This window comes from Lycorma delicatula, chromosome 9, assembly GCF_047948215.1.
Source record: "Lycorma delicatula isolate Av1 chromosome 9, ASM4794821v1, whole genome shotgun sequence".
Classification (NCBI taxonomy): Eukaryota; Metazoa; Arthropoda; class Insecta; order Hemiptera; family Fulgoridae; genus Lycorma; species Lycorma delicatula.
In genome coordinates, this window is record NC_134463.1 from 132,727,547 (window position 1) to 132,744,372 (window position 16,826).

General features: G+C 30.0%; 1 protein-coding gene and 1 pseudogene across 6 annotated transcripts in view; one reads left to right on the forward strand and one right to left on the reverse strand.

Annotated features, from left to right (window-relative positions):
* The window catches only part of LOC142329892 (glycine dehydrogenase (decarboxylating), mitochondrial-like), a 25,194-nt pseudogene extending 18,482 nt beyond the window's left edge, over positions 1 to 6,712 (forward strand).
* LOC142329891 (presenilin-associated rhomboid-like protein, mitochondrial) overlaps positions 3,385 to 16,826 on the reverse strand; it is a 24,698-nt gene continuing 11,256 nt past the window's right edge. For 2 of the 6 annotated variants that reach the window (XR_012757615.1, XR_012757614.1), the window contains 2 exons: positions 10,524 to 10,608; positions 3,385 to 3,901 (listed from right to left, as the gene is read on the reverse strand). The gene's annotated coding sequence lies outside the window, so the exon portion shown is untranslated. Of the gene's footprint in view, positions 3,902 to 10,437; positions 10,609 to 16,826 lie in introns of those variants that run through there. The other 4 variants (XR_012757613.1, XM_075374804.1, XR_012757612.1 and 1 more) reach the window with 2 other exon arrangements.

Sequence of the window (16,826 nt, forward strand, 5' to 3'; positions counted from 1 at the left end):
CAGATTTTGAACAAACCTTGTATTTATGTTTTATTTTATAAAGTTTAGTAATAATTATTAATTTTCTGTTTTTAGATTGCTGAAAACAGTGATATATTAGGCAACAGTATTTTGAAGACAGAATTCAAAAGAATGTCACAGTTTATGACTCATCCTATTTTTAACACTTATCATTCTGAAACAAGAATTGTAAGATATATGAAGTCACTAGAAAACAAAGATATTTCTTTAGTTCATTCTATGATTCCACTGGTTTGTATTTTCTGATTTGTTTAAATAAACTTAGAATAGTTAAAAAATTGTTCTATGCAGTTAGGCTCTAGGAAGTGTTTTTTTCATTTTTTCCAGGAATAAAAATATTAACCCACCGGCTTGGTCTAGTGGTGAACGCGTATTCCCAAATCGGCTGATTTGTAAGTCGAGAGTTCGAGCAAACTCGAGAGCCCTAGTAAAGTCTAGAGTCCTAGTAATGTCAGTTATTTTTTCACGGATTTGAATAATAGATTGTGGATACCAGTGTTCTTTGGTGGTTGGTTTCAATTAACCACTCATCTCAGGAATAGTTGAACTGAGATTGTACAAGACTACACTTCATTTACCCTCATACATATCATCCTCATTCATCCTCTGAAGTATTATCTGAAAGGTAATTACCGGAAGCTAAACAGGAAAAGAAAGGAATAAAAATTTAAAAAAAGTGAACAGAATTAAAATAAAGTTTAGTGCTGTCTCTTAACATTATTTTTATCCTCTGTTCAAGATTTTATCTATGTTGGGTCATCTGAAATACTTCTAATTTTTGTCCTGCACTATCTTTCACCTGCTGCTGCACATTTGCAGTGTTCTTTTTTGCAAGTTCTTACATCTTCCACTGCTATCATAAACCATCTTATTGCTCTAACTGTACTTCTCATTGCTTACAGTCTCATTTTTACTCCATCCTTTTTCTCTTCTCTACTATACTTCTCTTAAACTGATTTGGCAACCTCTGCATTACTTTTCTTTTCATTATTCAATATCAATTACTTTTATTATATTTCATTCTAGCCCTGCTAAATGAACCTGTTAGGTTTTCACAATATTTTGTATTTCCTCTAGATTATCATAATTGATTTGGCTGTTATTTTCTGCTTTTCCTAGCATTGTTATTCTACCCGTTCGTATTTGGCAAATATCAAAGTATCGCCATTCTCAAAACTACTTTTAGCAATCACTTAATGCCAAAAGTAGTTTTTAGAATGGAGGTACTCCATAACGCATCGACTACAAATGTTAGAGTGACAGTGCTAGAAAGGGCAAAAAACAATATTCAAATTGACCTGTCAGGTTCATTTTACCTTGTATTTTCTCCGCATAAAAGGACTAATTCTAGCTGAGATTTGTCACCAATAAATTAGTGATTACAGTACGGTAAAGATATTACGAGTAGACAAAGCATGGAAGATCAGTTCATTTAAAGAAAGAACAATGGATGTTAATGATGAACAAAATTCACTGATGAGCTAATAAAGACAATTTCAGTGATAGACATTCAGTAATTAATCGGTATACTTCTTGAGCAGGGCTTGGTAGAATTAAGAACTGTTCTTTATTAGATCTCTACTAAAATTGTAGGCTATTAGAAATATTATGTAGAGTGTACCCAAAAATTTTGCTGACATTTATCTACAAGTTTTTTGTTTTTGTTTTTTTTTTGCTACGGAAAACAAAGAAAGCTTTCTAAACTTTACAGTAATAGCAGATGAAACAAAGACTATTTTACCTATAAATAAACTATTTAAACATCTTGGCAATTTGACACTTCCTGGCAATTTTTAAACAAATATATTAGGGAATTTGATAAATGTTACAGCTTACAATGAACTAAATAATTTTGATGTATGATTAAAAACATGTAGTAAGGAATTTTGGTTTAAGGTTAGCCTCCAATTCCATACTCTTATTTACTATACAAAGTTGTTGGAGACCATCAAGTGAGAAATTTTAGACAATTCCTCTAATAGATGTAATCTTATACAAATAACTGTATGTATATACGTGACATAATCTTAGTGGCAAGGTGCAAAAATGAGATATCCAGTCTAAAAAATACTAGGAAGATATATTATGAAAAACAAATCACTTTGATTCAAATCCTGGGAACACCTCATTTTGACCTACATTTTTGTAACAGAGAACACGTCTTAATATAAGTAGATAAATGACATTCAAACACCTAATTATGATGGACTTGACCCTATTTGTTATGCATCATTGTCTAAGTTCAAGGTAAATTAGTGGAAAAAATTGAATTATTTGTTAAATTAACAGAGGGGAAGTATAATCAGAAGTCCTTTGCTTGATGACCTTAGTGCTTTGTTTTGCAGCAGGTGGTTATCCAACATCCAAACAGCAAGTGTCTGCATATATCATCCATTTGTTTGGTACTGAATAAATACATTTGAATAGTTAGTAGGTGCTTGAGATTGATACAAATTCAGAAAAAATTATTTTTTGGTCAGGGTAGCACTTCTATACTTCAATTACCAATTACAGAATTACTAGCAAAGAATAAGATGAGAGATTTAAGACTTGCATTCTACAATCATTTCATTTCTACCTCTCCTTGTTGGCCTAAGAGTGATTTTTTTCTTTGAATGAATATCATTCATCGGATCAATGAGGCTCATGGTTCTGAAAGGCTTATCGTATTGAGGCTCTCATGTTGTTATATGGAGAAACTGTTCTGTAGGGTTTGAACTGATGGTTGTAGGGTTATGAATGGATAATGGTACCTTTTATAAAACTCTTCTTTTTTACCTATTACTATTCCTCGGGCAGTAGTGGGCTCCAAGAGAAAACCAGAGTGAATTCCTCCCTGTATTTCTTCTGCCATCTTTGTGTGGATAATTCTGACCGACATCTTTGACATCAAAGCTGTTGGTCTGTAGCATAGTTATCATGATGCCAAGTTCTCTCGGGCATGCTTTACTGTGCTGCAAGAACTGGACACTTGAAAACCATGTGTTCTGCGATATCCTCTCTTCTGCAATAATTACACTTGGCTGAGGGATTCAATGCTTATGTAAACAAGTATGCTTTAAAGTAACTGACCGATCAGGAACTGAGTTAAATAGTACCCCCAGTTTTCCATGCTTTGTGGTCCAGCCATCTCCGTAGATCCAGAAAATTAAAGATATGTGTAAAGGACATTAATTGTGAACACATAAAACAAATACATCTATTTATGCATAGTAATAAAGTTTTTATTAAATGGATAACTGGTTTTTGTCGGTCAGCATGAAGAAACAATATTTTTGTTTTTATGTGTTTTAAACAGATTAAAAATGCCTATTTTTTAAAAAATATATTGATTTTTCTCCAAATGATTTTTTTTTAGGGCTATTATGTGAAACTTATTGCCATTTAATGCTGCAGATGGTACTACAATTAACAAATCCATATTGAAGCGGTTAGGACACAATTCTTAGAAGGCTGAGCTTTACTCAATAATACTATAACCATTGGGCTAAATTTTGGCTATCAGATAGGAAACAGAGTCATAGTTCCAGTACATCTACATAGTTGGTCCAAAGGTTATAGCATCTTAACTAGGAGCTCAGACCTTCACCTAATGGACCATTAATGAAAAGGATAAGGAAAAGGATGGTTTAAGGAAACCCACTTACATATAATAAAATAATAATTTGCAAATATACTGGTAGTTCAGTTTACCATAAATAATTCTGTTTATAGTACAGTCATATTCTAGGTGTAGACCTTATATTTAACGGTACAGTTGTTTTGCTGAGCAGTACTATGAAACAATAATGTTTGTTATTCTCTGCCAGATGGCCAAGATTATCAGCAGTTTTATTTTAATTTTTCTTTCTTTCACACCTTTTATTCACCCCATTGTTAACTGAAATTATGAAAGTAGTTATATACACAGTCATGTTAAAATAGATAATTCAGTTTAAAAATTAATCTAAACATTTTACAAAGTAAATTTATTAAGAAGTACTAAAATAGTAGTTTTTGTAATGGCACATTGAAATTGTTTACCAGAAAAAAAATGTTAACACTTAAACAGTAGATAAATAAAAACTTTGTTCTTAAATATGCTTAAACAATAATTTGTTGCATAACCTCTTAATGAAATTTGAAATCACTTTACCTGGAAAAATAGCCAAAAAATTGGTACATTTTATGTTTAATTTGTACAAGTTTTATTCAAATAATTGAAACTCTCAATAATAATACAAAAAAGAACAAGGTTTAATATAATATAAAACTTAATTTATTCCACTGAGTGGTTTTTAAGATATATTTCTTTATAAACAACCTTTTTCTTTTGCAGTAATATATTAGGAAAGTATTTTCACATGCTGTTAAATGCAGGTTTTATTATAAGATATTATGATATTAGCCACTTCCTGATTCTATTTTATTGAATAATTTGTCTAATTAAATATTTACTGATCTGTTTTATAGGTATATCTAGATGGAGCTAATATGAATGCACAGGTAGGTCTTTGTAGACCAGGCGATTATGGATCGGATGTATCTCATCTTAATTTGCATAAAACATTTTGTATACCTCATGGTGGAGGAGGTCCTGGTATGGGACCTATTGCAGTGTAAGTGATTGAAATTGTAATTTACTAACAAATATGATTGTAATAGTGGGTTAGTAACTAAAATTTAATTCACTGTAGAATACATACTTATACCAATGCATGTAGTGCAGTAATAGTCCATGCATTACACAGATTTATTAAATAATTTTATGCAATTTTTTTTTTTTTTTTTTAGTAAAGCTCATTTAGCCCCATTTCTACCCAATCATCCTGTTATTGATTTAACTGGGGAAGAGAAATCACAAAGTTTTGGTGCAGTAAGTGCTGCACCTTTCGGCTCATCTGCAATTTTAAGGTAATCAATTATTCATACTGTTAAATATATATATATATATATATAAAGAATTTAATAAAATAAATAAATTAACTTTAAAGTAATATAAAAATATTACTTTTATATTCATTTAAATTAAAACCAACACAACATAAATTTTTCAAAAAGATTAACTAATTATATATGATTGCTTTAAAACAAAACATTAAAAAAGTAAAATTAATAATAAATCTAATTTTAATACTTATATAGGTAAACACCTGCTTTATAGTACAATGTGGAAAGAAAAAAATTCTATACAGAAATGAGAAATGGGAATTAAAAAAGCCCAATATTTTCAAAAACAATTAAAATTTTATAAATAATATAATTAAAAAAATCTAATTATGCTGATCACATTAGGGAAAATAGACAAATTTTCAAATATAGAAAACATGCAAACATTGATAACAAAATCTAAATCTGTTACTCTCCAAAAAATGTACATCACAAAATTATAATTGTTGTCAGGAGTATGAAACCTCATCATTTATATATGATCTATATATTAAAAAGAAAAAACAGCTAACCGCATTTAAAATAAGCAGATAATTTTCTTCAGTTCAGAGGCAATTTGTATCTTACTCAAGATGCTTTATATCTATCTACCTACATACATAATTTACCTTATGCGCTTTAATCTCTATTCATATTTTTACTTTGAACTATTTTGCTATTACGGCTGTGTATGAATGTATCTTTTCAATATAAGTATTTGAAAAATACAATATGTAATTTCTTTGAAGTTTCATTTACGAATTTAAAGACGTTTTCAAATGGAATATTCCTTTTGTTAATTATATTTTCCAATTCAAAGAAAATAATAAACTTGAAGCTCTTTGTACCTGATTGTAATATATTAATTATTAAATGGAAAAAAATCAGACAAATTTTTAAATTAAAAAAAAAAACATGTCTTTTTTGTTTTTACTTCATTCATAGTAATAATAATAATTCCCTGTTCAGAGTTGAAAGAGAGACAGTAACAATTCCTGTCTTTTTTATGGTGGAGACATATGTAAAGCACTAGAGGTATAAAGGCACCCAAGTTGTTTTCTCTGAAAATAATGATAACTGTACACCAAGTTCATGTGGTAAACAGAGTGAAGGAGTCATTTGTAGGGTTGAATATCGGTAGCAGTTTGATGGGCTTAGTGTATCGATATGCCTTATTTATTTGGCTTGAAGAGAAGGCAGTGGAAAATCACTTCATTCCTCACTTTCCTTAGTAGTAAGCTATGTATGGTATTTTTTTTTTTGGAGAGTGACATTTTTGGGAGAAACTTGAAACTCATGTCAAGTTTTGCCTGTACCCATTTCATTTGACACCTAAAATTTATTTATTTTAGCAAACAGCCTAATTATAATTACAGTTACAATACTAATGAAAGATGAATTTTGTAGCATATGAAAAATGTCAGGCCTGACTAGGATTAGAATGCAGGGCCTCTATGGTGATGAATGCAGGACTTTCATGGAGATCAGCATAGTGGTAATAATAATGATGATGATAATTATTTAAATCAAGACTGAAGATGCTGTAATTATTGAAATAATACCTTCATTTCATGAGTTCTCTTATGTTATTGTATTATTTTTTCATTAATTTATATTGATTTATACTTTTATATTATTTTTCACTACTTTTTTCAGATGATGGGTGCAAAAGGTCTTCGTAAAGCAACACAAGTTGCAATTTTAAATGCAAATTATATGAGTAATCAGTTAAAAGAATATTACAAAACTGTTTATCGCAGTCCTAAAAGTGGTTTAGTAGCACATGAATTCATTATTGATGTTAGAGAATTAAAAAAAACTGCCAACATTGAGGCTGTGGATATTGCTAAACGACTTATGGATTATGGTAAGGCATGAATGAAATATTTTTTTTTCTGTATTATAAATGGTCTGCAGCATTACAACTCATTTGTATCGAACACTTTTTAGAACATTTAAAATAGCATAAAATAAAACATATTACATTATAGCACTTAACTGTTAGGTGAAACAAAAAAATGATGATACAAGAATATGCTCTTCATGACATAGAGAGCTACTGAAGAAAACATATTTTTATAGTTTTTTCTTTTGTATTGTCAAAATTCAATAATAATGAAATAAGTATTAGTACAACTGAAACTATACAGGCTTTTAGATTTAAATCTGGTATGAGTGAATCAAGGAAGTTTGCTTTTTATTTTGAAAAGCCAGTCACTTTTTTCATTTTTATCTTCTTATTTTATATTGATTGCTAATCTTTTTGTATTTCTATGTCTAGAAAGTACTGTTTTTATATTTTATTATTATAATAGGGCTATTGCATATTCTCTTAATCACAATGATCAAAAAATTTTTACCTACATTTTTAAGAACAGGCTGTGTTGGTGTAAGGCTTTTCTATCATCCGCTACGATCGATCTGGCTTAAATTGTATTATAAGTTTAGGAAATACAAATCGTGTAATATAGTTTTTGTTTGCAAATATTTAAAAAGGCAGGAATAAAAATTCTGAAGAACTAATGATTTAGTGAAAATTATTGTTATATTTAATGAATTGAAAATATTCATTTGAAGCAACAATACTGATTTATGTTTGATTTCAACAGTTCCATTATTTTTTATTACAGTATGGGAATAATTTGCTTTATATGAAAATAATTCTTAAATATTTTTTTCAAAAGAACATATTCTGTTAATGAAATTTATGAGTTGTAAGCTATTTACAAATGAAAAAAATATATATCATGCTGTTGCATGCTACCAGTTTGATAAAGATATTAGAGGATTACACATATTAAAATTCTTACAAATGCAATTTATTTACTCTTAAGTATCTTACTACTTACAAAATAGATAAATTATATTTCACAAACAATAATTCTGATTATCTATGAAATTTACAATAATTAATAAAAATGCATACAAAACTAAAAAGTGAGGTTGCAGCGAGATTACAGTTACAGACTCCAATAAACTTTATACAAAGATATTTTACTTTTACTATTTACATAAGAAAGTGACTTATTTTTATAAACAAATAATGTTTTCTGTACTTGGTGAACAGCTTCTTGTAATCGATTGCAAAACAGATTACTGTTACAATTTCGCTCATATGCTCAAATGTTACCGCACATATTCATTGAATGTTATTGCACACTCTCTGTAGCTGGCCTTCAGTAGTATCTATAATGTCAGGCCTAGGGCTTATTCTGATGTAACTGCAGCTGAATCGTATCCCTTGTTCATTCAAGGGTAATGGCTTCAAAACATCTATTGTCCAAACCTTACACACTATTTTATAAGCTTTTTCCATTGTTCCTGTGTTGTTTCTGCATTTTTCTTGATATTAACTATTAAATAATAATAATTTATAAAAACCACTTATCAACAACTTTTAAAGGAAAGTTGTAGGTAAGAGGTTTTTATAAATTATTATTATTATTGTATAATCATACCAACAGGCCATGTTTAATAGATTATATAAATTATTGTAGGTTTACATTCTTAAACATCTTAAATAATTATTAAAATTAACATTTAATGTTTTTTATTTTTAGGATTTCATGCACCGACTATGTCATGGCCAGTTCCTGGTACTCTTATGATTGAACCGACTGAATCTGAAGACAAAGAAGAATTGGACAGATTCTGTTGCGCACTCATCGGTAAATACAGCAGTTCTGATAAATAATTTTTTTTCATATAAGAAATATTTGAATATCTGATATAAGATTTGATTTACAAAATTAAACCTTCCTTAATAGTACAAGTTTTAAGCGTGAAACCTGGATAGTAATTATATTACTTAAGTATGGTATAAGAGAAGTGGATCAAAAAATAAGTTACACCCTTGCTGTTCTTGAATTAAAGTGGTATATTAATGTCTTACGGTGGCAGCACTGGTTATGTTGTTGTCTTTACACTCCCCTAGCAGCAATTCTGTATGACATTCGGTATGTGTGTAGTATCATTGTCAATATGGCGTGTCCTCTAGAGGTTTCGTCCAGTAGTATGATTTTTGTGGGCAAAAAATTACAGTTATGAAATTCATTGCCAAATTGTCGAGGTATACGAAGAGAATGCACTGTCACACCCCATGATCACAAAATGGTGCCAAATGTTCAGAAATGTAAGAATAAATGTGAGTGACGAACTGTGTGCTGGGCGTCCTTCAACTGTAAGCACGATGGGTAACATGTGAATGCAATGATTTTGAGTAACCGGTGCATTAAAATTAGAGAGATTATAAGTGAACTTAACATCAGTTACGGTCCTGTGTTTGCAATTATTTAGCTTGGTTACCATAAGATGTGTGCATGATGGGTGCCACATCTGTTAGACCGACAACCACAAACATCAACATTCGATTCTGAGGGAGTTGTTTACAGTAAATTTATGTCTCGAGGAACAATGAATGCTGATCTTACTATGAGACTAAAAAAATTGTGTAAAGCCATTAAAGATCAAAGACCGGAAGATTGAGCGATGGGGTAGGTTTTCTTCATGACAATATTACTTCTCATTCAGCTTATGTAACGTAGAGTTACTGCAAAAATTCAAATGAGAAGTGTGGTTTTGGTGATTATGCCAAAAAATAGATAAAAATATGTAGTTTTTTGTTCAAAAAAAAAAGAAAAGTTTTATAAATATGTATTTGTTTCATAGAGGGGGTTGTAACTTACTTTCTGATTGTCCCTTGTATTATAAGAATCCGTTTCACTTTATGATATTTTGGTTTAATACCCCTAATTTAAGAAAGCCTCTCTATCTTTCTTTTTCAATTGTTCTTTATTCCTTCTCTTGTTCCTTGGATGAATGTTAAACACTGGTCACTACGTTGGTTCCTTCTAGTAGCTGTTTCTGTTTCAAGTTTATGTGTTTTGTTGAAAATTATATCTCATAAAATAATGAAATTGATTTTCAGCCCAACAAATTGAAACCATAATGATTATCTTGGGCTTCTAGTGTAAGAACAAAATTACAGAAAATACATGACTATCAGATTGCTTGCTGGTACCCATATGTATATAAACATAAGGACCGATAATTAATAAATAAAAATATTAATTTTGATATATTTATGTTAATACTATCTTTGCTAAATAAAGAAGTCTTATTATTTCTAACAAAAATAACAATATCCATATCAACCAAACCAAACATTTTCCTCTATGCAGCACAGTACTTCAAGAAACAGAAATCAAAATATGCTTTCATTAATAACTCATTAATTATTTTTTAAAAATTCAATTGATGCCTTCTAAATTTTATTTTAATTTCCATTGATTTTTTTACTTTATTATTATCTCATATACACTTAATATTTTTATGTATTAATTGTTTCTAATTTAAAAATAAACAAAAATTACATATTTTTTGATGGGATACTACTTAATCAGACCCTTTATTTGTGAAAATGAGGGCCATTTATTGATCTGAAGCTGCCTTTCATTCATAATATAGTAATCATTCAAACTCTAGCTTACAAATTACAGGCTGTTCAATCTGTTGTTAATGTACTGTTGCCAAACTTCAAAACAGTGACTGCAATGCTAGGCATTCAGATATCAGTGGGAGTACAGTATACCTACGTGCCTGCACAAGTGCCACTCATTCTTCACCAAGTAGCCGACTGTGCAACTCTCCCACCACAGCAGTCCCATCACTCGCAGGCACCTATAAAAGAGCGAATTTTCAATTCATCATCAACCACCGCCTGGAGAAGAAGAAGAAAGAAGTTTGCTGGCTGTCGGGCCCAGCATGGGATTGCTCTGGGAGAACCGCCTCAGTGCAAGATGACTGACACTTTGTGGCTGTGGGGGGCCGGGGGTTCACCACTGCCGCTGAGGGAAGAGCTCGGGCAAGCTGCAATTCTCCGACTACATTTGAGCCGAAATTGCTGGAGACCAGCTTTTTCTCAGGCTATCTCACAAAAGACCCCTATCAAGGCCATCATTCCAAAAACCTCAAATGGCACTTTTCAGGACTACCACAAGATTTTAAGGTACCATGCATTGTTGAAGCCATTTGGCGACAGAATATAGCCTGTAAATTTTTAATAGGATAAAAATGGGTTATCCAACCATCCATCTAAGCAACCATTTTGTTGCTTATCAAAAGTAAAAAACTCATCTTTTACAGTTTCTCAATATATCAGAAGTGTTTCTTAACTGAGTGGATAATTTAAAAAATAAAATATATTTATTATTTTGTCTTTTACTAATATTAAAGCTATCATGCAACTATAATAAAATAATTTTTTTTTTTTTAAATGAATGAGTAGAAATTTACATTCTTTTTTTGCCCTGCATTGTGATCTAATTATATATACACGTTTGCACACACATCATATTTAATGTTAACATTAATTTATAAAAAATAAATTTAATCTTACATTGATTTAAACTGCAATAATAACATGTTGACATTATTGGTATGCATTCCTTAGTTCACATTTATTAGCAAACATGTCATGGGAGTTGATTTCAATTATCATTTATAATTTTGTGGTTTTTTTTTAATATTATATATTCCCACAAATTTTTAAGTAAAGTTGTACCAGATTTAATACTAGAGAATGTAGTTGTTCAAAGTAGTAGCACAGTAATACTTTGCAATTTACACTAATGGATTTTCTAAGTTGTTTAAATAAGATGTTTGTTTTAATAGGTATCAGAGAAGAAATTGCTGCAATAGAAAATAAACAAATGGATATAAATCTAAATCTTTTAAAACTATCACCGCACACACAAGAACAAGTTATGGCTGATGAATGGAATCGACCTTATAGCAGGATACAAGCAGCATTTCCAATGGTATATTTTTACTTACTCATAGGAAAAAAAAATATTTTAATTTAAAAATTACTGTAATTAAACATTCACAACACTTACTGTACGATTAGATAACGAAATTCTTATTAATATTTTAGCTAGCTGTGTTATATATATATATGCATGTGGGTGTAATAAAAATTTAATTTTAAATACAACTACCTTTTTATATAGTTACTGAAAATAAATAACATTTATGTTTGAAAATATCGCTAGATGACAAAGCCAACAGACAAACTGGCTGCCGTTTGATGAACTAAAATTCTTCAAATATATAATCAAACATCTCATGGAAAATACACAACTTTCTCATAGAAAATAGAGCACCGTAAATTTCTTTTTGTAATGTCTTTCAATAATACAAAGTAATTTCAAATTTAATTATGAGGAGTGTTAAAATTTAAATTATAAATTGAATCTGGTGCGAAATATAAGAAATAAAAGCTGAAGTAGTAGCACATCTGATGGCTGGAAACTAGCATTAACCTATTCCAACAGTTCAGCACTTAGCTGTTATATGTTATTTCGTTATAAGTGGAAAAGTTTATTATTACAAAATTTCTTACAAAAGAAAATATGAAGCTGTCAGAAATTTACATAAGACTTAAAAGATATTATAGTGAAGGAAATGTTGACAAATGTAAGCATTTATAAATGGAGTAAATCTTTTAAGACTGTCGAAACATATAGAGAATAAACCTCACTCTTGTTGTTTGAAAACATCGGCAACACAGGAAATGACTGACACGGTTAACACAATTATTCAAAATGACTGTCGAATTACAGTGAATATTGCTTCTACATTGATATCAGTGTTGTCAGTCTGGATAGCTCTATCAAAAATCAACTCGATTATCAGAAAATAGGCACATTGCATTTTACAAATTCTAATGGACAAACACAAACAGATATTCCTGTTCATTGTTGGTAGCAGTCTACTTACATTATCATTCCTCTTTTTACTTCCTTGGACGAAGTAAGAAAAGTACTGTGATCGCAAAAAATTTTGGTTTTTAGATTTCAACAGAATTATCCATTTTGATCATCCCTAAATCCATTTTAACTAGTTTCGGCGAGACGTCTGTATGTAAAAAAGCATGAATGTATCTTGATAACTCAAAAATAATTGGCCTTTTGATTGCAATCGACTGAACCAAAAGTGTAAAAAAAAAGCCAAAAATCCAAATGTTTTGTATTTTGGACTCTTTCTTAACTGCAGTATTATAAGCCCTCAGAATTTTTCAACAATATATTGTAAGTAGTACTTAATTTTATTGGTTCCACAGTTATAGCCAAATAAAATTTAATTAATGAAATATTTGGATCTTACAAGGGGAAAAGCACATCGGTTCAAATCTGAATTCATATACATTTATTCTTTTTTAACTTTTTTTTTTAATTTAAATATATTGATTTATTAATAATTGTTAACCTCTGACTGTAAAAACAAATTGCAATAAAAATTCAATAACAAAAAAAAAAAAATTAAAAATAAATTGGAAGTTATTAGTGAAATAAAACTTTATTCTTTTCATTTTAATTCAAAAATTTTTACACAGGCTAATAATTATTATTAGCAAATCAATATAATTAAATAAAAAAAAAAAAATGTAAATGAAGTCAAGATTCCAACCGATGTGTCCATAGTTACAGATCTGACACGTTCTCACTTACACTACACAACTACTTGAGTGGCGTGTAACAAAATTAATATATAAACTGAAATAAAATGCTGATATGTACATCACAAAAAAATGTGATCAGTGTGGTGTCCAGCACAATGCAATTCTGTAACTGTCCACTTTATATAAAGTATTGGAGGATTGTATCTACATTCAAATGAAATAAGTTTAAATGAAATGCAGCAAAAAATGTGTAGATATAATTTAATAGGCTTACAAGGAAGTCATGTGGTGTTCACTTCAGATTTTTTTTTTTTTATCAAGATGAAGTTTCTTACTTTTATATTTCTTGCAAATCGTTTATTTTTTCATATAGCTACATTGTTTACAGGTTTAATTTTAAAAAAAAGTAAAGCTAACTTTAAAAATCATACTACAAACCAAAATGACTTTTTGACTTGTTCAAATTTCAGTTTTTGAAGTCGTTATTAAATTATTCTTAATTTGGTACAAAACCTAAGTCATTCTTTAAGGAGTTACAATAATGATTTTTTATTTAATTTTTCACTGTTTCAACCTGTCTCCTTGAATATTTATTAGTTTTCTCTGCATTAGACATTAACAGAGGGGGAACAATTCTCTTACCTTATCAAAGAGTTACAAAATGATAAATTCCCTGATAAATGATAAATGCCATGCCTGACTGGGATTCGAACCCAGGACCTCTGTATGAAAGGCTGAGATGCTACCACTCACACCATGGAGGCCGAGGCCGGCCATTTAGAGATGTAATTTTCAATGAATGTACAGTATGTTATTAGATTCAATTATGTATGTATGTGTGTGGAAACATTTCTCTTGGATTTTGATTTTAGATTACTAAATTACACAAATGCAGCCATTCGTTACATGAATTAGCCATTGGGTTTACCTCAACATGGTCGCCAAAATATAAATTTTATAATAATCATTACACAATAACGGGGTAAGCTATCAAGTTGGTTCAAACATGGTAATGTAAGGTTTACTAAAATGCATAAAATATAAAAATATCAATTTTGTAGATCAAGTGTTTTGTTCCACCCCCAAAATGGTGGAAAAACTAACTTTTTAATAATTGAAAAAAAAGGTATGCCATAAAACCTCCAAAGCAAGAGATAAATAAATTACATTAACTTATTAACAAGTATGTTGTGGCAAAATTAAAAGTTAAGAGATTATAACTTTGTATATTTTGTATATTTGTATATTCATATTTCATTTTAAATTCTGTACAGGAATTTGTTCGACCCGATAATAAAATCTGGCCAACAGTTGGACGTATTGATGATATATATGGAGATAAACACCTTGTATGCACTTGCCCTCCAATATTACCAAGTTTTTAATATTGGGATACTATTCAAAAAGAAATAAGTGCTTGAGAATGGAATATCAAGATGGAAAAATTTACAACATAAATGTTAAAAAATGTTTCAAATCAATTTCAGTGTACTTTATTTAAGGTTAAAATTATAAAAATTTTATCCGAGTCTAAGTTGTATTTTCTTGGTGATAAAAGCTTCTACAGAGTCTGCCTCTGTCGATGCTGATTGCTGTAGTAATAATGATGTTTGAACTTAATTTTGTAACATTTTTTTTATTAATTACATGCTCAAAAATTATGTAAGATATTATTAAGTTGTGTTTTTGTAAAACCTCTTTTATTATTATATATATTTTGGATTATTCACAAGTGTATTTAATTTGTGTCCTTTATTGTTTATTTAAGATCTTTTTAATTATGAATTCCTGTGCATTTTAGATTTGTTTCAACAAGCCAGTTTGTGAAAGTATACTCAATGGTGAAATGTTTTAATGAGCTCTTATTATGAAATACTCCATCTGTTTTGTCAAATGTAAAACTTATTTCAGTCTCAGCAGTCAAAATTTGTACACCACAGGAGAACAAAATTGTTTGATAATTTGTATATTGTTTTACAGTTCTGAATGCGATGTAACATAAATTATTTTAATGAATTTATCTTTTTTGTAATTTATTTTGTTTTTAATAATAAAATTTGTGTAGGAGTTTGTCTAATAGTGTACTGTAATGGTCATTTGCTTTAATTAAAAATTTTATTCGTGTAATTTATCTCTGTTAAGTGGAATGAAGTGTATTAGTCTGAAAGTTAGAAGTTTATGATATTGAGATGACTAAATGTTATGTATGACAAATTTTTTCAGTTATGGTAAGTTTTCCATACATTTTAAATGTATGTTTGCATTCATGTTTTTTGACTGTAGGTCCAAGATGTTTGTACTTTTGTCTAAATAAACACATAAAGGTACATATGTATTGTCTTGCCGAGAGTGAATGAATGTGATGAAGTAAATGTCATGCGGTTAATTTAGAGCAATAGTTGTTAAAGTTGGGTGGTGGAGCCACTGTTGGCGGGGCTTGACTGTGCTACTGAGGCCATGGTAGTCCATGCAGCCATGAGGTGTGGCACTGTGTTGCCAAGGGGCGGTCTTCAGGTATGATGTTTATAATGGGCGATGGGATGTAATCTGAATTTTGTTATTACATGTAACACATTTTGAATGGTATGAGTTTAGCGTTGTAATGACTCATTACTTAGTTGATGGTTGAGGCATTTAGTCACAAGCATTGGTATTAAAACTGGAACTAGATACAGAGTTCGCGCTTCCACGGACTCACTTAGCAGTTCAGAGGGTGATATTGTAGGAAAAAGAGTGAAGCTGTCCGAAAGAAGCCTAAAGCGAAGGTGTTGGCTGATATAATTTTTACTGTTGTAAATGTCTGCCGAGCAATTTGCATCGGTGGCATCCCGACTGATGACTGTGAGATGTAAGAGGGTCTAAAGATGACCTCCGGTAAAGCCCCTCAGGGCTCAAAATGGAGAGGGTGGTGTGTCGACTGGAATTGCCACAAAGTGGGTGTGTCTTCCCCAATGGGATTGGGATGCAGAAAATTATTCATAAATTACAAATCTTATAGCTTAGCTTGAAATAAAGAGCAAAAATATTGGTTACAGCAAGATGGATGCTCTGTGTCACACTTCCAATTTGGCTATGGAGTTGCATGAATTTTTTTATAACTGTAATTTCTTGTGGAATACGGTATCTGTGGTCTCAAAATTTTTCTCACCACCAAATTTCTATTTTTTGTTCATTTGAAAGTTACTATAACAAGAACAACATACACACTTTGGTGAATTTAAAGAAAATATCAAAAGATAGCATTTCTGCTAGCTGAAGTCAGTGCTGCGGTAACTAAGAAAAATTGAACTGGGCATAAAAACAAGTCGATTTCTCCATCAGTGCTCAAGACGGATATTTTGAACATTTTTATGACATGTAAAAGGAAAAATACTAAAATTATACTATGCTTAGTTTTAAATATTAATAAATTACTCTTGTCATTAAAAAAATTATT